This window comes from Pongo abelii, chromosome 4, assembly GCF_028885655.2.
Source record: "Pongo abelii isolate AG06213 chromosome 4, NHGRI_mPonAbe1-v2.0_pri, whole genome shotgun sequence".
NCBI lineage: Eukaryota > Metazoa > Chordata > Mammalia > Primates > Hominidae > Pongo > Pongo abelii.
The window spans coordinates 16,386,595-16,414,592 of NC_071989.2; positions in this window are offsets into that span (position 1 = coordinate 16,386,595).

Below are 27,998 nucleotides of genomic sequence, written 5' to 3' on the forward strand. Positions count from 1 at the left end.
TCTTTCTCTCCTCCTCTACTTTTACTCATACTTCTGCATTATGTTCATATACAGTATAGAACTGAAGTATATTTTTAAGTAACTGATATTGTTATCAAGTCCCAGAGCTTCTCTATTTAAGCTTTTAAAGAGTTTCTGTCTTCCAAAATAAAAAGCTAAAGCTGCATTATGGTGATTGTTCTTCCATGTAAGTCTTAAATTGATATAGCATGTGTGAGATTACTGGCTCTTGGTAGGAAATGTTTTCTTCTCTACGGCAAAAATCTTAGAAGTCCACTCAGAATGATGTTGTCAGAATGCATTTTCATGGAATGCTTTGAAATAGACAAAAACAAAAAAAAACTAACAGTACACAGCACATAAAGATTTTATTCTTTAACATTGTAATTCAACTCAGTTTTTACCTTCTTGTTCATAATCATGGTGCAACATAATACAATATATAGATGGCCAGTTAAAATAGGCGTAATTTCAAAATTTGATCATTCTTTTTCATAGAAGAGTACAATTTTTACTTGCAAAAAAAGAGTTAATCAAATTCTGTTACATTTCCTTCTCTATCTCCACTACATTTTCAGAAAAAAAAACAAATTATATCGATTGCTAATATGGTACATATTAGACAGACAAGAGGTGCTCCCTGAGTTAGCTACCCAATAATTTATTAAAAAAATTAATTTCAAATGGGGCTTGAGCACTTTCAAAATCTGGCTGTCATCCTAAATACCTTCTTTGGGGGATGCAAACTGTTATTTTTGTTTTATTTTGCTATTAATTTCCTTTGTTGAATTACCTCTAATTTAGCTCAGAGAGAGTCTGATCAAAAAAGATCATAAAGATGAAGAAGGATAGGAACCTATGCTTGGAAAGTGAAATCAAATACTATATAGCATTTCCCAAATATATTAGTGGTAGGTTTCCTAATCTATTTTTCATTCACTTCTCAATTCTGCTTATATCTAGCCCTGGACAGAAGTGAACACCAAATATAGGAAAAGAGAGTAAACTCCAGGTGTGTGTATGTAAGTATGGATGTGTTGTGTGCATGGGTTGGAGGAGTGAAGCCTGGACTGCAGAAATATTATTCTATATTTAGAATAGCAGGCTGACTGAAATACCCCAGCTTTGTGCAGAGCTCTCAACCACAGTTTGTACTAAGGAGTAACCAAGATAACTAGACATTGGAGGAAATCTGAAATGGGAAACAGAAAGCTCAAGATACAAACTTCTATCCCATAGCAAAGAGAGATAATTCCAGTAACTTAAGGACACTTCAACCCTCCAATTAGTCCCTCCGAAAAATACAAAAAGACTTTTTGCATTCATAAAGCAAGAATAGGTGAGCTTTCACAAAATCAAGGTTGCTCAGATTCTAAAAGGTTCAAATGAAGAGTTGGAAAATACATTTAAGGGAATCTATAAGAACAACAACAAAAAAAAACCCCTGAGACCATGATTATGGAAGATATAATAAGAGACATAGAGATGAAATCAGAAGGTCTCCAGCGAAAACGGGTGGCTGCCTACTCAACATCAACTCTCTGCTTCCTTCTTATTAATATTTAGGGACCTCTGATGGATTCTCCTTATCCCCTTCACCCTTCCCTCCACTCTCTGACTGGGCCACAGGAAGCATAGATGGAGAAAGAACAACCAGGTTGGGATCTGAGGGTGAAAGCTACATGCTAAAGATGATGACTCTGGAAGAGGGACTGACCCTGAATTTTTATAACATCATGGAATTGCCACACCAGACCAAGACTTCTCCCCTATAGATTTCTAATTACATGAAAATTTAAAACCGTATTTTGTTGAATGAGCCATTTCAGTCGTATTTCTGTTTATCTGGAAGCAGAAATAATGGTATCTAGAATAATCAGATATTATCTTAAAATAATACCATCTAATACAACATTCAAGATCCAACTAATAGAAAAGAAATGAAGAAAGAGGGAAGAAAAGGGGGAAGAGAGGGAGAGAGGAAATAGAGATGAGGGAGTCTCAAAAAACAATAAAAACAATTTCCAAAAGATAGAGGGATGCAAGTGTCTTATATTTGGAAAACTGTCCCAAGGGCTGGCGCAGTTAATCACATCTCCATATTTTGTATAACAAGAAAACAAGAGATCATCTTAAAAGGTCCTAGAGGGGAAAAGAAAACAAGTAATACAGACAAATATAAAAATAAAATTGAAGAAAAATTTTAAACTAGAAATTTTAGCCAGAGTGTCTAATAAAACATTTTCAGACATACATGGATTTAGAAAGTTTGTATTTCCTATAACCTTCCTTAGCAGTCACATCAGAACGTACTTCGGCAAAACAGTATAAACCAAAAAAAAAAACAAATCCAGAAAAGTAGTGAAAAACGGTTTTATGTTGATTGTTCTCTCATTCTGCTGTAGAGCCATCAGTCCCGATTGAAGCACAAAAATGAAAGGTAATTAGAAACTTTTGGATGGAAGAGAGTTACAAAATACAGCTATGAGATAAAAAGTAAAAATTAGAATAGAAGATCAGTGGATTTTCAAAACAAATATAGTGGATTCTAAGTGACGTTTTATGTAACAAATAACTTAGTGGAATGGTAGAACATTATTTGGAATATGCTGGGGATTGCATATATCTTGCACTCCACAAAAAATAAAAAAAACCAGAATGCCAGAGAATAATTTTTTTAAAACTCACCAAAATGTATACAAGAAAGGACTGAACCAAATATAAAGTAGATCAAAACATTACAATATTTTGATCAATTGTGAAAAATAAAAATCAGAATCTGTTTTGGCATTCTTCTTTCATTGGCCAATAGATTGGGGCTTTACAATTACAAAACTAAGATCAGGTGCGGTGACATGCTATTGAGTCCCAGCTACTCAGGAGACTGAGGTGTGAGAATTGCTTGAAGCCAGGGATTTTAATCCATCCTGGGTGACACAGCAACACTGGCTCTTAAAAACAAAAACTAAAACAACTATACTACTACTGCTTGATGATTCAGTAAATAATATTTAATGTAGTCAAGTAATATAAATATTGATTTTCAATTTTTAGGAACAACGGTGAATCAATCATGAAATGCTTACTAATGAAAACAAAACAAAATGTAAATCTGATTAATCTTGACCATGTAAAAGTACAGCTGAGAGCAGGTGGCCCAGACAGTTATGCTGTTCACAGACTTGAAGTTGAAGGGTACTGGGCTAGTCTCCTTGGGCAGAAGATCAGTTTGACGAGAGCTTTAAAATGTCTGTGGTGTTTGAGTTAGGAATCCTCTTTTAGGAATGGATAACTGGATGTTCAAAGGTTTATGCATGGGAACCTGAGGAGGTCATCACGGCATTATTTGTATTAGCAAGAAAAAAGGTAACAATGTCAATGTGCAAACAATAGAAAATGCTTAAATGAATTGACATATCTGTACAATAATATATAACATTAAAATGGTACATTTTAATGATTTGAGAAATATTTGTAATACAATATTGCTCACATAAATTAGCTGAATGGGACTCTATTTCCATATCATAGACTGGGTGGCTTAAACAACAGAGATTTACTTCCCATAATCCTAGGGACTGGAGAGGCCAAAATGAAAGTGCTTTCAGATTTGGTTTCTGGTGAGGGCTCTCTCCCTGGCTTGTAGACAGCACTGTGTGCTCACATGGCAGAGGCCAACTGAGTGAGCTCTGCCTTCTCTTCCTTTCCTAATAAGGACAATAATCCCATCATGGGGCCCTACCTTATGACTTTATCTAAACCTAATCACTTCCCTAGGAACCCAGCTCCAAATACCATCACATTGGGGGTTACAGTTCCAACGTATAAATTTTGGGGGGACACAAACATTCAGTTCATAACAATTCTGAACATTTACTGAGTGTTTACTGCAAGTTAATTTTAAAAATTTTACATGTATTAATCTATCTAAATCTCCAAACCACCATATGAAATAGATGTTATTAGTGAGCATGTATATATAGAATATGTACATACTTATATACACATACATATACATACACATGTTTACATATATATACATGTCTGTCTATATACATACACATTCTATGTACTATATATATATGTATACATATGTAGGTATAAATATAATTATATAATTTACTCACAATGTCTCCTTCTCCCTCTCACCTTCTATGGTCGCCTCTTCATGAGAGAAGTATACTCCCTGCCCCACGGACTCTGACAGATCATGTAAGTAGCTTTAGTTTAATGAACCACTGGTAGATGGGATGGGAGCAGACACTATCAATGAGCTTGCATGGTTTAGGTTTGCTTTCTTTGCTTCTGCCATCACCAAGCTAGAAATAGGCTTCAGGTATTCACTGGGTCCAGAATGAGGTATGTGGTTTAGATCCAAACCTACCTATTGCCTGGAACCAGATCAGTTGAAGTTGCTGAGCCCAGCAAGCCAATTCCAGCCAAATCATCAACCTGTACACTCATGAGTGATAAAAATAAATGCTTGTTATTGTAATGAACTGAGATTTTGTGGCTTTTGTTACCCAACATTATTACAGTAACAACTGACTGATACAATATGTCTAAATAAAGACTTTAGTGGTAATCTCTGGGTAGTAGAATGAAGACTGACTTTTATTATCTTCTTTACAGTTAATTGAATGATTTTAAAACTATTACCCACTACTTTTTCAATTTTTAACATGTCTTTAGATAAAGCAAATAATTACTGTTACATTAATGTTTTGTGTTTGTATTATATACAGAATTATCTTAAAATCACCATTGATTTGGAACTTTAAAATTATGTATTATTCAACACTTACTCTAACTTAATTTTAAAATTCAACTTTTTCCATGACTTAAAATGTTGGAGATTAAATAATCTCTTGGTTCAAAGAACCACCACTTAGGCTTTTTTAGAAAAACAAATTGAGGAATCTGTGATTTGGTAGTCCGTCTCCTTGGGCATACATGAATTTTTTTAAAAGGTCATGAGACTAGTATCGTAAGTTGCTCATGGAAATCCAATTAGACAGAGTCACAGACTTACAGAAAAGGAAATCTTCATATTTTTTAATTTATCTGGAATCCTGACTGAACTTTAATTTATACAACCACTGGAGCATTACACTTGGACACATTTGTTGAGCTTTGATAAATCATGGTGACTTTTGGGAACATTGGTGAAGCATTTTATGCATTAGCTGAGGGGAGAGAGTCCACCAAACAAGACTGAATTTAGGAACTGGTCAGAATCCAAATTTATTTTTGATGGTACTTCTGGGTTACTGTCCCAAAGTCCTTTGAGCAAGGAAGGCCAAGGCCAATAACCTTAGCAAAGGGAGAAATTAACAATAAGCTTCCCTCCTGCCATTTAGCTGTTTCCTGTAGCCCCTTACTCTCCTGGCTGGCTTAGATCTAAGAGTGACATTAAGGCTGATTGCAAGAGGTAGACCAATAAAAAGATAAAATTCATTTTTATATTATCATTTTTTATGTTGTCATTTTTTATGTTAATGTCTCCAGTAAGACTAAAAGAATCACTAAATGGTAACTGTCTCAGGTGGAAATAAAATAAAGATCCTGAATCTTTCGAATAGTTCAAGTGCCAATGATAATACCAAATTTTATTTGTCGTATTTTCTTTTTCTTTTCTTTTTTTTTTTTTTTTTTTTTTTTGAGACAGAGTCTCGCTCTGTCCCCCAGGCTGGAGTGCAGTGGCGCGATCTCGGCTCACTGCAAGCAAGCTCTGCCTCCCAAGTTTACGCCATTCTCCTGCCTCAGCCTCCCGAGTAGCTGGGACTACAGGCGCCTGCCACCATGCCCAGCTAATTTTTTTGTAGTTTTAGTAGAGATGAGGTTTCACCGTGTTAGCCAGAATGGTTTCCATTTCCTGACCTCGTGATCCGCCCGCCTCAGCCTCCCAAAGTGCTGGGACTATAGGCATGAGCCACCGTGCCCGGCCTTATTTGTCATATTTTCTAATACTTTCCTTTATTGCAAATAACACTGGGCTAAAATAATGTTCAGAAGTCAAGATTTGTTCATGTTTTGCCTGCTTTGGCCTTCCTTTGACTCAATTGTTAATATTCTCCCCTTAGAAGGCTGCTTGAAGCAGATGAGAATGGGAATGACAGAAGACTTGGTGGGGTAGCAACGGTGTCTTGTTGCCCATCAAGAGATCTTATCAATGCCTGTTCCTGAAATTAGCTCCAACTGCATATTGTCTCCTAAATATTTGGGCCCTGAGGGATCATAACTTCTTGAACAAAGCATCAAAGTGTGTATTCTACCTTATTGATTTTAGGAAGCCAATTGGCAACTTAAAAATTGCCAAAGGAAATATGGGCTTTAATTAATTTCCTTATTGGAAGTATTTCTTCTTTGGATATTGTATTCATGTTTCTAACAGTTTTTTAATAATATTAAAAATAATTATTTTTTTTCCTCTTTGCGGCTCATCCCACGGCATTTCTAGTTCAATTTTTTTCTTCTATTTTCTCCTGACTTTCTTGAACAAGTTCTAACATCACGTCCCTCTTAAAAATGCACATACTGCAAAAAAGAAGAAAGGAAGGAAGGAAAGAAACTTTTTTATTATTTACCAATGTTTGCCTCAGCATCTCAGACCCTCCTAGTATCGTGAATGATGATTGATCCTCATGTTTGGATTTGTCAGGCTAAAACCTTGTGTTTTGTGGAAAAAGGAGAGTGATAAGCTGCTCCTTAGGCCTCATTTAAAGGATCACTTTCCTAGCGATGTACTTATAATTGGTATGAGAGCTGAATGTCCTGGTGACCTCAGGTACCTTTTGGTAAATTATGCTTGTTTTAACTGCAATTTAGCCAGATGCCCTTATCCCGTCTTCCCCCCATTTTTACTGAGTTATAATTGAAAAATTAGATGTGCAACTTAATGTTTTCATTTACATATACATTGTGAAATAATCTCCACAATCAAGCTAATTAGCAAATTCATCACCTCACATAGTTATCGTTTTATTTTCTTTTCAGTGGGAATCATGCTTAAGATCTATTCTCGTAGCAAATTTCAAGTGTACAGTACAGTATTGTTAACTATATTCACATTGCTATACTTGAGGTCTCCAGAATTTATTCTTCTTGCATAATTGAAGCTTTGTGTACCTTGAACACTGCCCTATTTTCCCCCTGCCCCTCAGCCTTTTAATCATCGTTCTACTCTCTGCTTCTGTGAGTTTGACTAGGTTAGATTCCACGTATGGATGAGATAATGCAGTATTTTTCTTTCTGCATCTGGCTATTTCACCTACATAATGTCCTTCAGGTTTATCCATGTTGTTGTAAATGGCAGGGTTTCCTTTTTTAAAGCTGAATAATATTCCATTTGTGTGTGTGTATGTGTGTGTGTGTGTGTGTGTGTGTGTGTGTGTGTTTCTTTATCCATTCATCCATCACTGGTCATTTTAATTGTTTCTAGATCTGGTTATTGTGAATAACACTACACCAAACACATGGACATGCAGATATCTCTTCAACATACAGATTTTATTTCCTTTGGACATATACCCACAAGTGGGATTGTGGAATTATATGGTATTTTTAAAAATTTTTGAAAATATTTTTGATGACCCTCCATACTGTTTTCCATAATGGCTGTATGAATTTACATTTCCATCAATAATGGACAAGTGTTCGCTTTTTTTCACATTCTCACCAATACTTGCTATCCTTTGTGTTTTTGATAATAGTCATTTTAACAGGTATGAGGTAATATTTTGCTGTGATTTTGATTTGCATTTCCCTAATGATTAGTGATGTTGAGCAACTTTTCATATACCTTTTGGCCATTCGCATATCTTCTTTTGGGAAATCTCTATTAAGATCCACTGCCCATTTTTTAATCAAGATATTATTATTTGCTACTGACTTGTATAAAATTTTTTGTACATTTTGGATATTAACTTCTTATCAGATATATGGTTTGCAAATATTTTCTCCCATTCCATGGGATGCCTTTCACTCTGTTGTTTCTTTTGCTTGTAGAAGCTTTTTAGTTTGATGCAATCCAACTCTTCTTTTTTTATTTTGTTACTTGTGCAGTTGATGTTATATCCAAAAGATCATTGCCATGAAAAACGTCAAGGAGGTTTTTTTCCTGTTTTCTTCTAGCAGCTTTATGGTTTCAGGTCTGACATTTACATTTTTAATCCATTTTTCATTGATGGTGTGAGATAAGTTTCCAGTTTCCAGTTTTTCCAGTTTCATTCTTCTCTACTGCATATGGATATCCAGTTTTTCCACCATCGTTTATTGAAGAGATTGTCCTTTCCCCATTGTGTGTTCTTGGCACCCTTTTCAAAATTGATTGACTGTAGATGCATGGATTTATTTCTGGACTCTGTATTCTGTTCCATTTGTCATCTACAGGTCTATTTTCATGCCATTACCATATTGTTTTGATTACTGTGGCTTTTTTTGGGGGGGCGGAGGGCAGGTGTTGGGTGTGGAGTCTCACTGTGTCGCCCAGGCTGGAGTCAATGGCGGGATCTTGGCTCACTGCAACTTCTGCCTCCCAGGTTCAAGTGATTCTCCTGCCTCAGCCTCCTGAGTAGCTGGGATTACAGACGCCCGCCACCACACCTGGCTAATTTTTGTATTTTTAGTAGAGATGGGGTTTCACCATATTGGCCAGGCTGCTCTCAAACACCTGGTCTCAAGCAAGCTGCCCACCTCAGCCTCCCAAAGACTGTGGCTTCTTAAACAGGAAGTGTAATGTCTCCATCTTTGTTCTTCTTGCTCAAATTGTTTTGGCTATTTGGAGTTGCATGTCATTGTATATGGATTTTAGGATTGCCTTTTCTATTTCTGTAAGAAATGCCATCAGGATTTTGGTAGGAACTACACTGAATTTTTAGATCACTTTGAATATTATGAACATTTTAACAATATTAATTCTTCTAATCCATGAACATGGGATGACTTTCTATTTATCAGCGTTTTCTTTAATTCACTTCATCAATGTTCTATAATTTTCACAATACAAGTCTTCACCTATTTAGTTAAATTTATTCCTAAGTGTTTTATTCTTTCTGTTGCTATTGTGAATGAGATTGTTTTATTAACTTCCTTTTTGGAGTTTGTTATTTGTGCATAGAATCACATTGACACTTACATGTTAATTTTATATACTGCAACTTACTGAATTTGCTTATTAGTTCCAGATGTTTCGATGTTGTCATTGTTGTTGAGTCTTTAACATTTTCTACAGATGCATTCATGCCACCCTCAAACAGGGAAAATTTCGCTTCTTCTTCTCTTATTTGGATACCTTTTATTTCATTGTCTTGTGTAATGGCTCTAGCTAGGACTTCCACTACTATGTTGAATAAAAGTGACAAGAATGGGCATCTTTGACTTGTACCATATCTTAAAAGGAACTCTTTCACTTTTTCCCCACTGATTATGAGGTTAGCTTTTCATAATGGCCTTTATTGTTCTGAGGTTTCTTCCATACCTATTTAGTTGAGAGTTTTAATCATGAAAGAATGTTGAATTTTGTCAAATCCTTTTCATACATCTATTAAGAAGATCCTATACTTGTTATCATTCTGTTAATGTGGTGTACCACATTTACTGATCTGCATATGTTGAACCATTCTTGCATCATAATGATAAATCCTTATGATGTATGATTTTTTGAATGTGCTGTTGAATTCATTTTGCTAGTATCTTATTGCTTATATTTGCTAGTATTTTGCATCTATGTTCATCAAAGATATTGGCCTATAGTTTTTTTTTTATTTGTGGCATGTTTTTTCTGGTTTTGGACTAATAAAATGAATATGGAAGTGTTTCCTCCTTCTTTTTTGGGAGGGAAAGTTTAAGAATTATTGGTATTAATTTTTTGAATGATTGTGAGAATTCATCTGTGATGCCATTTAGTCTTGGGCTTATCTTTGTTGAGAGGTTTTTGATTACTGACTCAATCTCCTTACTTTTTATTGGCCTATTCAGGCTTCCTAATGTTTTATTATTCAATTTTGGTAGGATGTATGTTTCTAGGAATTTATCAGTTTCTTCTATGTTATACAATTTGTTGGCATATAATTGTTTATAATAGTGTTTTACGATCCTTTTTTTCTGAGACATCTTTTGCAATGTCCCCTCCTTCATTTCTGATTTTGAGTCTTCAATCTTTTATTCTTCATGATTCTAGCTAAGCATTTTTCAATTTGATCATTTCAAAAAACCACTTGAGCTTTGTTATTTCTATTGTTTTTCTATTCTATATTTGATTTATTTCTGCTGTAATTTTTATTATTTTATGCCTTCTGGTAACTTTGTGCTTAGTTGTTCTTTTTCTACTTTCTAAGGTATAAAGTTAGATGTTTTATTTGCAGCCTTTCTTTTTTTTAAATGTAGGCATTTATTGCTATAAACTTCTTCATTAGCAGTTTCGTGCATCCCATAAGTTTTGCTATGTCCTGTTTTCATTTGTCTTAAGACACTTTTTAAATGCCCTTTTGATTTCATTTTTGACCCAATGGTTGTTCAGGAATGTTTTGTTTTGCTTACACATATTTATGAATTCTGTTTTCTTTTTATTGATTTTTAGTTTCATTCCATTGTGGTCAAAACTTCACAAATTAGTTAAGACCTAACATGTGATCCATCCTGGAGAATACTGTGTGTGTGCTTGAGAAGAATATTTTATATTGTTTGTGGAAATTTCCTTATGTCTTTATTAGGTCCATTTGATAGTGTTGTTGAAGTCAGCTATTTCTTTTTTCATTTTCTCTCTGGATGTTCTTCTATCCATTATTATAAATGGCATATTAATGTCCTCTACTATTATTGTATCACTGTCAATTTCTCCCTTCAGATATATCAGTATTTGCTTTATATATTTCGATCTTCTGGTGCTAGATGTGCATATACTCATAATTGTTACATCTTTCTGTTAAATTGGCCATTCTATTATTATATAGTGACCTTCCTTGTAGCAACAGATGCTGTTTGACTTAAAGCCTAGCTTGTCTAATGTAAGTATAGCCACGTTTGCTTTCTTTTGGTTACCATTTGCACGAAATATCTTTTTCCATCCCTTTCCTTTCAGCCTATGTATAGCTTTAAACATAAAGTGAATCACTTTTATTCAGCATGTCACTAGATCTTGTTTTTTTTTTTTCCATTCAGCCACTCTATGTCTTTTGGTTAGAGATTTTAATCCATTTACATTTAAAGCAATAATTAACAGGTGGAGACTTACTACTGCCATTTTGTTAATTGTTTTCTGTCTGGTTTGCCATTGTTTTGGCCTTCTTTTCCTCTTTTGCTATCTTTCTTTTTAATTTGATAACTTCTGGAGTGCTTTGCTTTGATTCCTTTTCCTTTTTGTATCTATTACAGATTTTGTTTTTTTGTGGCTAGCTCAAGGCATGCATAAAGTATCTTGTAGTTATAACCACTTATTTTAAGTTCATAACAACTTAACTTCATTTACGTACAAAAACTGTACTTTTGCAGCCCCACCCCAATACGTACTTTGTGTTCTTGTAGTCAGAGTTTGCTACTTTTTACATTGTGTATCTATTAATAAATTTTTATTTTCTAACTTTTACATTAGAGTTAAAAGTAGTTTATATACCTCCATTATGGTGTCATATTATTCTATATTTGTTTACATATTTATCATTACCAGTGAGATTTATGCTACCATGTGCTTTCACATTGCTGTTTAGCATGTTTTCATTGCAATTTCAATAACTCTCTTAACTATTTCTTGCAAGGCAGGTCTAGTGGTGATGAACTCCCTCAGTTTTTGTTTGTCTGATGAAGGCTTTATTTCACCTTCATTTTGAAAGGGCAATTTTGCTTGGTATAGTATTCTTTGTTGGCAGTTTTTTCTCTTTCAGTACTTTGAATATATCATGCCACTCTCTCCTGGCCTGCAAGGTTTCTGCTGAGCAATCCACTGATAGTGTTAGAAGGCTTCCCTTGTATGTGATGAGCTGCTTTTTTCCTGATGCTTTCAAAATTCCCTTCTCTCTTTGACTTTCAGTGTTTGATTATAATATGTCTTGGTGTAGTCTTCTCTGAATTGATCTGTTTCAGAGTTCTTTCAGCTTCATGAATCTAGATGTCAATTTTCCACATAAGATTTTAAAAGTTTTCAGCCACTTTTTCTTTAAATAAGCTTTCTGCCCCTTTCTCTCTCTGTTTCTCCTCTGGGACTTCCATCATGCACCTTCACTTAACAGTGTCCTATAAATCCTACAGGTTTTCTTCACTCTTTTCTTGTTTTTCCTCCACTGACTAGATACTTTCAAATGACCTCTCTTTGAGGTCACAGGTTCTTTATTCTGCATAATCGAATCTGTCATAGAAGTTCTCTATTGCATTTTCATTTTATCTACTGTATTTTTAACTTTAGAATTTTGTTTGCCTCCTTTACATAATTTCTATCTCTTCTAGTTTTGTTCACGTATTGTTTTACTGATTTTTTTGAGTTGTCTATTTGTGTCCTATGGAACTAGCATTTTATGAACACAAAAAAAATTAACGTAGACAGTTGCCTTTGGAACCCCAAAGGGTAGTTCCTGCAGCATTGTTGTGCTGGTAAATATTTGATAACTATCTGTTTAAAAAGTCCTAACTGTAGTGTTTCCTATTTCCAAAATATAAATTCCCCTACCATAGTCAATTTCATGATACTAACATTCCCCTAGTTCCCTAACTCCTTGGCTTTATGTGCAAACTGAGTCAAGTAATATTTTCCCTCTCCTTAGAAAGATACCATATTGCTATCTATCTGTTTCTAAAAATGTTACCTTCACAGGACACCTTGGATTCTGTTCAATTAAAAATATAGTTCTTTGGAAATTAGTTACTATTCACAAAGTTATAAAATTCTAGCCCTTTAACCTTATTAAACTTCCTACATTAACAAATCCCAGCAGAGTGAAGAAGACTCATTCTTTCCTTACTGCAGGACTTCAGTTTTCTGGAGTTAGGGAACTAGAGGACTTGCCCGTTGAATGGTCCCTTACAGAGGCAGATTCCAAGCAGATCAAGTAGCTCACATTTTCCAAAACATCTTACCAATCCCCACCAGGAAATACGCTTTCTGGATATTTTGCTTCCAACTGCATATCCTTGAAAGGGAAACAAAGTATCCTGTTATTATTAACTAGCACCTCACCTCTGGAGAATTTCATGACTCATCAATTTCACTGAGAACTTCAGACAACAGCGTCCTCTGGGAAGAGGAAATATAAGAGTGAATCATTTAGGAGCAGTGGAAGGTGGGCTCAGGAATATGCCTGTAGCAAGGGACATGGATGAACACAGGTGTATGATGTAGAAGCAGTATGAAGCTGCTCTGAGGAAAAAGAATTATAGAAAAAAAAGGAGGATACAGAAAATCAGCGTCACCAATCTAAATGAGATCATCAGCAGGTGATCAGCAGGGGCTTGGAAAGATATTAAACTTCCTCCAAGGTCACACAAGTGACAGATTTTGGGGACACGAGCTCAAATCTAGGACTTTCCTCTCTCTGTCTCTCCTCCCTCTCTACCAGGCCTGTCAAAACAATATTTTCCCCTGAGATTGTAAGCTTCTGAATCATGTGAAAGGATTAAATCTTACTCATCTTATTTTTCCTGACAGCACATGGCATACAGGAGGTGTTAAGAGTTGTTTGTGGTGTAGAATTTACTTTTTCTTAATCATGAGCATCCTACTCCTACTTGCAGCTGTGCAAAACCTGTCCTGTCAGTTTTCATAAACACACGCACACATATACACACTCCTCATGAGTTCCAGCAGAATGCCCAGTTCTTGATTCATGGTACACAATGAACCTTCCCAATTTGTATTTCTATTTTTTACTGACCCTTTCTGCATTTTTGATTGCTGGTATAGACTATTTTGATGTGAAAATCCTACAATTGCATCAATAGGCCAAAATTAGCCTATGTACATACACTGAGGAACTTTAAAAATGCTACGATGCTATTGCTCAAGGCCAGAGATTTATTTTTAATTGGTTTGAGATGAGATTCAGGCATCAAGATACTTATATTGTCCCCAGGTGATATTAATGTGTAGCTAGGATTGAGAATTACTGATGTAAAATTTATTACTTTTCCATGGAGAAAACTCCACCCCAGACTAATGAAATCAAAATCTCTAGGGATGAGGCCTAGGCAGCAGTATTTTTTAAGCTCCCCCTGGTAACTACAATGTAGAGCCTGGATTGAGAATCTCTGTATCACAACAGTGGTTCCAGGCCAGTTGCACATCCAAAAAACACCCAAGGAGATTTGTAAAAGTACAAATTCAGGTAGCACCCTGGACTTAAATCAGGTTCTTTTAGTTTGCAAAACTCCCACTTCCATCTGCTACTGGCCTTAGAGGATAGCATTAATGGGAGCAGTCTACTAGGTTTGCTTTCTTGAAATCTTCACACCCCATTAAAGGTAGAGCATTCTGTCACATGGAGCTCCTGCTGCCGTGAGAAGAGAAAAAAAGATCCCCAGCAAGATTCTGAGGAGACTTAGGAGTGTGGAAAAGCAGATAGTGTCCTGCACATGGGCTGATCTACTCCCAGGTGGACCTATGCGTAGTGCTCGTGTCTGGGAGTGACATCATTGCCTAAGATGGGACAAAGTTCGCATCTGCACATTGCAGACCCTCAAAAAGTACTTGTTGAATTAATTAATCTTAAAAAAAGTTTCCTATGGACCTGAATCTCTGGCTTCTGTTGTGTATATCTGAGCAACACAACTCCTTATGGAATTTATTAAGAAGAGTTTACTGGTCGTAAACGGGCAAGACTGGCAGTTTCCAGTTACAATGAATCTCAGTTTTGACATTGAGTCCTCTACTGTTAGTGACAAATTAAGAGAATGTCAGCCTGAGTGTTCACTCTAACCGGTACCTGTCAACTCATTCACTTAACATGTAGAAGGGAAAAGCATTAGGATTACGATGCGCATCAGCTTGAAAGAAGTATCACTGTTGCTTCTTAGTAGCATAACCTGCCCCCAAGACAGTTAGTGAGAACTTCGATTTGTCTAATGCAGAATCAGTCCCATGTAATCTCAACAAAATCTCAAAGACATCTTTAAGCATTGCTTTGGGTGCTCAAAGAACATTCCTTATCTCTTTTGGAAATGGCACATTTTACTGGAAGTAGATAGTTACCCCTTATTTCAGGTCTATTCAAAACTTTCACCTTCACCACCTAACTTAATGTTGACTCCTTGGCCTAAAAATACAGGGAAATTCTGTTAAATGAGCTAACTGCTAGAAATACTATGGCTGCAAACAGAAAGAAATGAGGTATGTACCATAGACCACATAAAACAATGAAAACAATTTAAAGACAAAACTTACTGAGTAAGAGAAACAGTCTTGCAATATCGAAAGCATACGAGTGACCTGCTGCTTTGGGCAATGCTCTGTAAACTTTGGCATCCACCCAGTGCCTCCTGGGAGCCCCTCTGGATGAGAGCAGGCCTAGATAGCCAGCACCTTCCATCTTCAAAATCAGGTTTTCTGACCTCTCATAGAGGGCAAGGCAGCCATTACAAACCAGAACTCCCCAGCTCTGTCAATTTCCTGCTGATTCAGAAGTGGGCAAAACCTAGGAGTAATTTGCAGCTGATTAAGTGGCTGATGAACTGTTATTCCCTTTGTTTAAACTTGCCTTTACCCTTTTTAAAAAGCACTTTGTTGAACAAGAGCTCCATCTATGGGAGAAATCAATTATATGGACTTCTACCCTTAACACATCAAAGATTGTGGTTCTCAACTGAGGGTGGTTTTGCCGCCCAGGGGGCATTTGGCAATGTCTGGGAACATTTTTGGTTGTCATAACTAGATTGGGGATGCAACTACAATCTGGTAGGTAGAGGACAGTGATGCTGCTCAACATCCTACAATGCAAAGGAGAGGCCCTACAGTAAAGAGTTTTCCAATGGTAAGGACAAGATTGAGAAACTCGGCTTATGAACAAGACAATTGATAAGATTTATGCTTACAGATGTGCTCTGATTCTGCCACCCAAGGCGAAACATAATTTTTATTTAAATCATTCCATATTCCCTCACCACCACTTTAAGCTTCTCATCTCCCTAACTTCACCTATTGACCATGGATTTGGTGTTAATCATTTCATGTATTTATCTTTATTTTGGCTACTTGGGAAGGAGAACTAAAGAAGGGGGAGAACATTTAAGGCAAAGAGATGAATTTATACTGGTAGAGTTTTAGGTACCAGTCCCTAAATGGGACCAATACTTTGCCTTCCAATAGGTTGGTCCTACCCTTGTGGCTGGTTATATAAATAAAACTGTATCACCTGGTGTTCAAGGCATTGTAGTTGATGTTATTGTTGTAAAGGTCTTTACAATATGTACACAACACTGAGAAAAAATACAACTTCCTCAGACACTTCATTTAACACATACTGTTCAGCAAGTCTCCATTCAGTGCAATGGGCAGCAGTTTACTAAACAGCATTGTAGAAGACTAAAGACTGAAAGTCAGCTTCTAAGAGGTTTTCTTTCTGTCCACTGAGAGGCAGATATTCCCCCTGGAGTTTTTAACAGAGCAGATTTTTATTAAAAATATAGCCCTGAGCCAGGATTTTTTTGTCAGCTGAGGTCCCCTAATTGTGAACTATGAGTAAAACTTTGAAGACTGAAGATCCGAGATTATCACAACCTCAGGTGCTCTCTTGCAGGGACAAAGTCCAGTCTCCTGAAGAGGAATCTTTGTTTCAGCTGCATAGTCCATTGCAACCCCACTGCAGCCACACCAAGAACAGCAAAAGATTAGCGCATGTGCCTGGAAATATGACCATCTTTCTTTATATGGGTTTGTGTCGCAGCTATCATTTCTAATGACTATGCATTAATTCATCTCATTAAACAATGAGCACCTACGATGTGACGTGTGTAGCACCAAGCTATGAGAATGCAGAGCTGAATGAGAGTCCCACTACATGAAATATCCAAGCAAGGGTATTCAATAAAAACATTCCCTGACTCCAGCCCTTTTTTCCATTGTAGTATGGCATAAGGCCTTGAACGTTGCAGTTAAGGAAAGCAGGCATCCTTGAACATTATCTCCTCATCTATTTTGTCATTAGCAACAGCAGACCAATTATTAAGCCCTGAAGGTTGTTAAGATCTTGTCCAAGTTTTCTACATAATATCTACATTTCTACACTACGTAGTAAGCAAAGTGCATAGTGAGAAGTATTTCAACATCCTGAAAATTTGTATTACATGAGTAATGATTTCATAACTTTCTTCTTCAAGTGCCATCAGCAAGAAATCGTACAGTTTTATGGGAACCCTTGATTTATTGGTACTGAATATTGCCACAGCAAGCCACTTTGCCTCATAATTTGTAGGAAGGAAACAAGATTAAAAATAAATTTGAAGAGAAAAATGAGTTGAGAAAAGTTGGCAACAGGGCTTGTGCAGTATTAATTGTAATTGAGAAGGGAATGTCTTTGCTGAATCCAAGGCATATTTATGCACCATAAGCACTGATGAAACTAGTGCCCCTCAAACTACCAGATGTATGAGCATTTTAGTCACATGGATCTGATGAGTAGCAAATGTTAAAATGATAGTTTCAGTAATTATAAGTGTAAAAATATAAGACAGAAAAAATAATGCAACACCTATGAACACCATAAAGTGTGAAAGGTGTTGGGTGGCTCTCTTCCCAAGTAGGACTTGGTGAAATGGTTGGAGGAGTGTGAGACGATAGAGGAAAATTAATGTAAATGATATAGATATATAAATAAAATGAAATATTGAAACATTTTATCATATTAGTTCCAAGGACAGGAACTTTCCAGCATACTGAAACACAAATTCTACTACCTAAACATAGTAAACAAAGATGAAGAACTAAGACAACCAGCTAGGACTGTGTCTATTCCTAGGAGATCAGTTCACAACAATTTAATCAAAGATGATGGAGTTTGAAAAAGATAAAAAGTCTGAATGATATACCCATAGTTGTTTGTAACAATATTATTTGCTCAAAAAGGCTGTGGAATTTTGGTTCGCTGGAAAAAAATAGTTCACTTCTTTTTTCTGTACAGAGAATAAATATTAATACTGTGTCTAGATCATGCTTATATTACCAAGAATATGTAATTGCTTTTGTTACCAATAAATCAAGGTTAACAATTATGCAGTTTGGGGCAATTGCTTAGATTTCTCATGTTCCATTTGAAAAAGTGAAATTTATAAAATCATAACCCATTTGTTATGAGTTTATAAACCACTACAGTTTCAGTGCCATACCTATATACTTCAAGTATAAAAGGCCAGAATTTCTGCTCAGTCTCTTTCAAGAAAGACGTAGTTCTAAGTTCTAAGAAATCATGAGTTTTATGATAGTTTCTGCAGAATTTTGGAGTTAGAAAAAATCAAAGATAATGTGACCAGCACAGAGAAGGTCAAGACAGCTATTACTATATAGGAGTCCTCCGTGCTGTTCATTTCCTACTTGTCAAACACCCATGCCTTTTCTTAATTGTCTCTGTTTTAATGTACCCACTAATTGTTTATCTCTTTTAAGATTTGGGGATTTCCTTAGGCCATTCATTCTATTTGGAGGGCAGATTTAAATACTAAAACCAATGTTTTTTTACATTGAGCCCAACTGTTTACCACCTAGTAATGATTCTTATCAACCTTGGTCCTAGAGCATCCCTTAGGACCATATTAAAACATGCGTGTAAGTTTGTGTGTGTGCGAATACTGACTTCCTCACAGACAACCCTTGCAACGTCTGTAGGCAGCTAGCCAGCAGTCATTGCCCACGGTTCCATTCCTCAGTTTGAGACTTTCTCAATGGGCTAAATGACTCCATTTCTTCATATAACTGAGAATCAAATCTCCTCTGTAGCTCAGGATTAACTTTGGCAATGGGTTGCTTCCTTTCTTATCTACATACTCTTTGTGCAAAGTGTGACATCCAGAATGACAGCAATATCCCAGTAGTCTTCTGATCTAGTGAGCAGTGATGTTACCTCCTCTTTTGTTCATATTTTTAATTCACTAAAATTTTACTGGGCAGCTACTATGTGCTGAACTCCACGCAGGGTGTTGGAGGTACAAAATGAACCACAAGACACAGCTCCTGCTGTGGTGAACAGCTTTGAATGAATGTACCTGGTGGAAATAAACGACAACTCATGATAAGTGAAGTGAAGACAAAAATGTAGGTGCTTTAAATAAAAATAACAAGGAGAGATATGATTTAGATTTTGAGGTCACAGAAGGTTTCTCTAAGGAAGGAACATTGAATCCAAGACCAGAAAAATGAATGAGATTATTGTTGTAACTAGGTTGATTAATATATCCTAAGACCAAATAAATTTTGAAGACAGCTATATCAATATTTGGATTCACTTTGATCTCATTCTCATATTATTCTTGAAATAAATACATACAAACATACACAGATATATGTTTTAAACATACATGCTAAGCTTCATGTAAGACTCCCTCTACTGGGATAGATGTATAACATAATAAAATCCCCGCTCTTGACTTTATTAGTTTAGAAATTACCTTCAGACAAGTAGAGCAGTGGAAGACTGCATTACAAATCATTCCCGTAATGTGTCTTTCCAGGAATCTTGCCCAGGATAGAAGTCAATTGCACTGGCTGCTAGTTTTCAAAATCTACCTTACTCATTTTGTTGCAGATTGCATTAACATTTTCTCTCCTCTTTAATCTTCTTATATTCATTCATTGATTCATTTATTCTGCCTTTTGTCCAGGACCTCAAAATACTCCCTGACAGAGTTGGTCGTGTGTCAACCCTCACTAGACACCCTCTTTCTACCATCCTTGTGCTCTGTGTCCTTCCTAAGGAGCACAATTCCTTTTTCTTTTCAAGTCCTTGACGATCATGGAAAATGATTTATCATTTTCATTTGCAGCTTTTTTCTGTATAATAGTTCAAAACATTGGTTTTGTCTTAACTTTCATCTTTGCCCCTTGGAAAAGGTCATATGACCTCTCCGAGCCTGACTTTTATCATATGTAAAATGAGGATATTAAAGAATGCCAATTCCCAAAGCATTTCTGTAAAGATTACATGAGATAGTTCACATAAAACACTTAACACAATTCCTGGAACTTTGTAAGAATCTAACAAATCATAGTTATTATTACTTCTGGTCCCTGGAAGGCAGCAGTCCAAGCCAAGAAAGTAGAACAGCCAAAGTCTCATTTTCATTTCTTCATACATCCTATATTTCAATCCTCATCTACCACTGGGGGTTCCCTATGTTTAAAATGCAAATAAAACAACAAAAAATTGCCATTGAGGGTCTTGATTTAACTGTCATCTAGTAATATAACACTATTATACTAGGTGTGCTCAAACAATGAATCAATGATCATTTTCTTCCAAAGAGAATTTAGAAAGCCACTGTTACTGTCTTTAGGGTTTTAGTCTCATTGGCACAATTCTTACAGCTTTTTTCTGTCCTGGGAATACAACTTTGCTTCCTCTCAATTTCCCTCTGTGTTGGGGCTAAATGCTCAGAATTTGAGTTTTAAGAGTTCTCCAACTCCCTTGAGCCCTTTCCCCATTCAATTCTCATAGCATGCAATTTTATCCATTTCTTTAAATATAGATCCCACATCTGCCAGCCTTATCTTCCCAAGCAATCAAAAATTTTCCAAAGTGATATAGACACTTTATTCAAAGATTCCTCTAACTTCCTCCTTTGCAATTAAACTCCCCTTGTTCATCAGAATTGAGGCCATAGGAGCAATTCTATTTATTTCTTCTCTCTTGGGGAAAATCAACTTGGAAGAAAGGCTGATCAAGAGTGTATCAGACATCTTGCCCTTTTTTTTTTTTTTTTTGGCTTAAACTACAGAAATTCATTTTCTTACAGTTCTGGAGGCTGAAAAATCCAAGGTCAAGGTTCTAGCAGGGTGTAGTTCCTGGTAGTTTCTGTTCCAGGCTTGCAGACATTCTTGTTATGTTCTCACATGTTGGAGAGAAAAAGCATGCTCTCCAGTGTCTCTTTAAAAAAAAAAAAAATCTTTTGGCTGGGCGCAGTGGCTCATGCCTGTAATCCCAGCACTTTGGGAGGGCAAGGAGGGCAGATCATGAGGTCAAGAGATTGAGACCATCCTGGCCAACATGGTGAAACCCCGTCTCTACTAAAAATACAAAAATTTTCTGGTTGTAGTGGTGCGTGCCTGTAGTCCCAGCTACTCGGGAGGCTGAGGCAGGAGAATCACTTGAACCCAGGAGGTGGAGGTTGCAGTTAGCCAAGGTCGCACCACTGCATTCTGGCCTGGTGACAGAGTGAGACTCCATCTCAAAAAAATATATATATATATTTTACTGTGTTTTATGTATTTAATGTGCACAATATGATGTTTTGACATGCATATACATAGTGAAATGGTCACTATTGTCAAGCAAATCAACATGTCTGTCATTTCACACAGTTACCCTGTGTTATTTTGTGGCAAGAGCAACTAAAATCTACTGTTTTGGCAAAAATAACAAATACAACACAATATTATTAACTAGAGTTTTCATGTGGTAGTTTAAATCTCTAGACTTGTTCACCCTACATATCTGCAACTTTGTATGCTTTGACTTACATTTTCCCATTTCTTCTCCAGCCCTTCCACTCCTGGTAATAACCATTTTATTCTTGATTTCTATGTTTTCATTTTTTAAGTTTTATTGGTATATAATAATTGTGCATATTTATGGATCAAATGTGAAATTTTGATACAAGCATATAATGTGTAATGATAAAATCAGGGTATTTACCTCCGGCTTATCATTTCTTTGTGTTGGGAGCATTTCAAATCTCTTTCAGCTATTTTGAAATATACAATAAATTGTTGCTAATTATAGTCACCCTACTGCACTGTTGAACACAAAAACCTACTTCTTCTATCTAACTATGTGTTTGTGCTCATTAACCTATCCCTCTTCATTCCTTTCCTCCAATCTTTCCCTGGTAACTATCATCCTACTCTTTACTTCCATGAGATCAACTTTTTTAGCTCCCATATATAAATAAGAACATGCAATATTTTTCTTTCTGTGCCAGGCTTATTTTACTTCACATAATGTCTCCCAGTTCCATTTATCTTGCTGCAGATGACAGGATTTCATTCTATTTTATGGCTGAATAGTATTTCATTGTGTATATATACCACATTTCCTTTATCAATTCATTGATGGACAGTTAGGTTGAGTCCATATCTTAGCTATTGTGAATGGTGCTGCAATAAACATGAGAGTGCAGCTATCTTTCTGATAGTGATTTCATTTCCTTTGGTTTATCCAAAAGAGGAATTGCTGGCTCATGTGATGGTTCTATTTTTAATTTCTTTAGGAACCTCCATACACTTTTCCACAGTGGTCGTACCAATCCACATTCCCACCAACAGTGTTCAAGGGCTCCTTTTTCTCCATACCCTTGCCAATGCTTGCTATTTTTTTAATAACAGCCATCCTCACAGATGTGAGGGGATATCTCATTGTGGTTTTAATTTGCATTTACTTAATGATTAGTGACATTGAGCATTTTTTCAGATACTTGCTAGCAAATTTTACGTCTTCTTTGGAGAAATCAGGCACTCTGCTTTAAGCCCAGTAATATTCCAGCAGGCAGTCTTAGGTTGAATTCCCTCAAAGAATTCTCCTCTAATCCCTACTTAGCTACCCGTGCCTACAAAATACCTTCTATTTCTTTCACCTAGTAAAGCTATGTCTAGTATGCTAAAACACTAATAGTTTTATTATTCTCTCCCTTTATCTACTCCCATGTTTTTTCTGATATGCTTCCATTTTATAGATTCCAAGCAAGTATATTAGATGTGATTATTTTAGCAAAAGATGAAAAAAACCCAATTTGAACTAGGTTAGAGATAAAAAGGCCTAACTGGCTTTTGTAAGCAAACCATAGGAAGTACAAGGATGTATAGAGTCATGCTATCAGAACTCTCTTTGGGTTTCATTTCTTTCTTTATCAATAGCACTGGGACTTTGTAATGAATTCTGTGACATGCCACCTTTAGGACAAAAATACTTATTTCTCCAGATGCCCGACTGTCAGCCATCTTTAGGAATTTCTTTGACTAAAGACAGTCACCTAGCCCAAGTCTATGCCCACCTTCCAGCACAACCCACATCCAATCACTGGCCAGTGCAAAGGTATAAAGATTAATTCTCTTAGCCTTCCTCATTCTGAGCCCCCTGTGTGGTCAGCCAAGGCCATCACTGAGAAGACATTTCAGCCCAGCGTTGCTCTCTTCTCAGTCCTGCTTTCATCCCTTTCTTCCACAACTATTAATTGCAAAAGGATTCCAAAAAAACAAAACAAAACAAACAAACAAACAAACTTGCAGCTAGTCTTTGTCTCAAAATCTACTTCCCAGGGTCCTCAACCTTCAATAACTTCCATCTTCCCATCTTTGACAGCTGTGAAGAAAGGTGCATCTATTTGGCAGCTCTATTTCAACAAATCTTGAAAAAAGACTTTCCTTCGACTCGAGAACAGTCCAAGTTTGCACCCTGAGGGCCCTCTGTATCAGGGCGGCCATATTGGAAAGCACAACTGTGGGCCAATCACTGTGGCCTGGGATCTGAGAAATTATGATTGGCTAACCGAGAGGTAGGTGTCCACCTTTATCCCAATATCTTTAGGCAGGAAGAGCAAACTGTACCTCTCATTTGCATTAGAGCTGGGGTTGGGAGAAATGGTTCCCTATAATAAGTGAGAAGAATGGCACAGAAATGGCCGAAATGGCCCTGGGAGGACCCATGGGAGCCTAACACTGTTCTGCCTTCCTTTCTATACCCCGGTTTCTGTTTAATAGGTGCCCCTTCTATAACCATATTTCAATTTTAAGTCCTATTCTACCCAGAGTATAGGTGATCAGGTGACCATAGTTCTCTATTCTCAAGCTCATGCTGCTTGTTACCCATAGGCATACATTTCCTCCCATGCAGGTGCACATTTATTAGTTATTCCTCAAAAGGTATGGGAATTTCATTTTCATGATATGGCACTAGTAAAGTAATATATTTTTCCTTTCCTTTTGAAGAAGTCCGAGGTCTCACCATAGGCTTACTACACAGACCAACCTTGGGACAGGCCCATGAATGTTTATTTGTAAATATGTGCCCCTTGGTGGTGACGGGCAACCTGAATTAAGAATGACTATCTTACTGGTTACTGGTCCCATGTGTCTAATTATTATTGCAAATTTTCACCTGCCCCTCAGAGTTTAGCTAGACTATGTCCAAAAACCTTTCCCAATAAATATGTCCAGGACCTAGGCACACAATCTCTTGACTATCACTAGAGAAAAGACCAGAAAAATAGGCTTAAGAGACTCTTCGATATTGAAAGTGCACTGTTCACACAAGAATGTAAACTGGAACTGAGGAGAGTTTTAGAACTAAGCCGGCCGTCACATTCTCTGAACATTCAGTCCTCAAGGTACTGACTGCTCTTTCCTAAATTCAAAGAGATCTCCAAAGCTTACAGAGTTTAAGATTGACCCTAAACCCAAATTCAAGAGGAATAAAATTGCATCTAATCTTCTTGCATCGTTTCACTCAATGGATACATTCCTTCCGCCAACTGATCCTTACCCTCTCTGCCCATTTGTCAAAAGTCCACACTTCTGAATCCCATGCAGTGTACATTATTAATAGCTGCTAAATTATTTAAAGAGTAAATTTACTTTAACAGATCTCAAAAGCATAATAAGGGGGATGTATCTCTTTTCTTATTTGAAAGGCAATTTGGTCATTTCCTCCTACAATTGCATAAAATGAGACCAGCCCTGAGGAAAGCAGGAGAAAGGAAAAGAAAATGCCACCACAAATTATAGAACTTCCCAACTGCCTCCGATAAGTCAACTTTTTCAACAATAAAAATAAAAATATTAAACACCTTACATTTACAGAGTCCTTATTATGTATCAAGGATTGTATAAAGCACTTCCCATGTATAATTGCATTGTTCCCTTAAAACAGCTCTCTGTGGTGGGTAGATCTTTTACTTAGCCTCATTTTGCATATGAGAAATTAACTAAGTGCCTAAGCCCCTGCCTCCCAGCCTCAGTTAGTTAATAGCAGGAACAGGAATTAAACTTGACTCCAAACAGGAGCCCCTAATCATCACAAGTTGGGCTTTCTTTTGCCTTCCCAGGGCACATGGTTTGTTTGCCAGCTTTTCTAAGGGATTGCATATTCAAAGGGCTTTTTTTTTCTGTGTTTGGAAGGCTTTCAGCTCCATTAATTTAATAACTTGTTCATTAGAGGGCTGAGAGTTACAGTCCAGGCTGTGTGATGCAGGTAAGGAGAGGGCAAGTTTCCTTGAAGAGGTTCACAGTGTGGTTCATGTTTATGTTATGCTCATTGGACCATGACAGTTAAACTGAAATAGAGAGTAAGTCCTTGTCAGATTCTGTTTCCCTCTCTTTCATGTTTACTGATTTTATCCTTGAACTACTACAGATACTTAGACCAATCATTTTAACCTTTTTGGGGTTACTGATCCCTTGGAGACTAGTGAAACCTTTGAAATCTTTTTCTGGAAAAATCTTTATATCCACATGATCACAAAAGCTATTAATATATGAATGTTGAAAGATTTACAGAAGAAGCCTGCCTGTGAAGTTTAAGAATCTGAGGAACTCATATTAAATACTTCTACTTTGGTCAAATAAATTCAGATTCCTCCCTTGTATTCAGCAAACACCAGAAATGAAAGACCCCAAAACCAAAGAAACATCTTCTCCTGGCTCCATCTCCTTGACTTCTCAGAATGAATCCTGGGAAGCCCCAGCCACATCACCAAAGCCACCACACTCAGGCATGCAGTTGGAGCTCTGTGCAAATGTGGTTCATCGGGGAGGTGAGTGGGAACTGGAGTCCAGCTCCTGTCCTGCTTGCCAACGCACTGCTAAGTTGGGCTACATTCACCAAGAGTGAGTGTGTTTTCTAATTTGCAGAAACGAGTCTGTGTATGGATCAGTCAGTGTCCTCCATGACATCTACCCCTGGACCATGTGACAGCCAGAAAAGACCTATGGATAAAAGTCCCCCATTCCCCAAATCAAAAAGCCCCAGCTCAGCTTACTCCCAGATGGCTCCCTGCAGGTTTAAGGCATGGCGCTGGAATCTCAGCTCAGTCCAGAAAGCCAGTTTCATTGTGTCCAGTCTCCATTCTGCATGTGAGCAGCATCGAGATGGTCATACAGTTTTTTTTTTGTTGGGAATCCAATTTCATAGATACGACTTGCCAATTGTTATTCATCACAATGCGTGTGAGTTTTAAACAATAAATATTTCCTCTTTGCTTGCCCACCTGCTTATCCACCACAGCTTATCTATGCAATGTTTTTGAAATGCGAACCATATTCCTTCTAATAAGAGCCAGACTAGTTTTCATTTTCCAGTAGTGGAAAATTCACAGTGAGGATTTTCATGCCTGGTTGGTCTAGTCTGATTATCTTTTTTTTTTTTTGAGAGATAGTCTACCTCTGTCACCCCGGCTGGAGTGCAGTGGCATGGTCTTAGCTCAGTGCAACCTCTGCCTCCCGGGTTCAAGTAATTTTTGTGCCTTAGCCTCCCCAGTACCTGGGATTACAGACATGTGCCACCATGCCCAGCTAATTTTTGTATTTTTAATAGAGATGGACTTCTCCATGTTTCCCAGGCTGACCTCAAACTCCTGGACTCAAGCAATCCACCCACCTTAGGCTCCCAAAGTTCTGGGAATACAGGCGTGAGCCACTGTGCCCTGCCTTATAACCCTTCTTAATTGACCTTGTCAGCTATGTGGGAACAAAGGATATGGACCTGAGTCTTTTATTCATGCCCCAAATATTCTGAAGTACCTACTATGTGCCAAGCACTGGAAAACCCAATAGAAGATAGAGGTAAGAACAGGTGATGATAATCCATCTTGGAAATGCTACCATCTGTGGTCTATGCCATTAGATTAAAGCTTGCTAGTTAGATCTTCCTCAAGAAGACATAAGGCCTTGACCACATATCTGTGAGGGCCATAACTTCTCTGGTTTGATTTTTGTACTAATAGCTTCATATTAATGTGAAGAATATTCTTGGATGGCCAAGAGAAATCTGCCTAAAGGCACAAGATTAATCCACATGGCCTTTAAGGTCTCTTTTAAACATAATGTTGTAAGGCATTGACAGACAAATCAATCCTCTGAAGTTTCATCATATGCTTGGGTGAGGAGGAAGCTGAAGGAGTCTGAAGGAGTCTTATTTTTATTGAGCCTACTTGTTTGAGCTACGGAAGAACTAGGGTGTGGGATTTGTTCCAAGCCTCCCAATTCAGGACCTCCTATCCTTGACTGATGAAGACACTGTACACCAAGCTTCAGGGGAAATGGGACAGCCAGAGTACAGTACAGCAAAACCACCTTATTCTAAACCCACATGTTATTTCATCTTTGCTCTCTCTGTATCTCTGCAAGCTTCGCTTTGCCTCCTGGTTTTGTTTGCTTACTTATCCCTTCAGATTCCGACCTTTCATGTTCTTGTTGCCTTGCACAAAAAGAGTTTTCTTTTCTTGACTCAAGGTGTTCAGGATTCATTTGGGTGCTGTGCCTCTCTGATGTGCCTCACCATGTCTCCCAGGGCCAGCACCAGTAAACAGTATCTCCCATTCCCAAATGCATCTTATCTTTTCTGGATCTTATGCCCAAAGTTTGGATATTATATTCTGGTACAAGTGATGACCAGAATGACAAAAATACATTGCATTTCTCAGAGGGCCTCCACCTGAACAATGAGTGACCTGTCCCTTCACTGAGCATGGCTGCAAATTATACTCTCTTGACTGTCTCCTCTGAAAGAATGATGGTGCTGAGTGCCTGTTACCATCTAATCAATCATTCCGTATAGCAATATCTTCATAGTAAGAAACTCTTTGAGAGCAGTGAGGGATCTGAA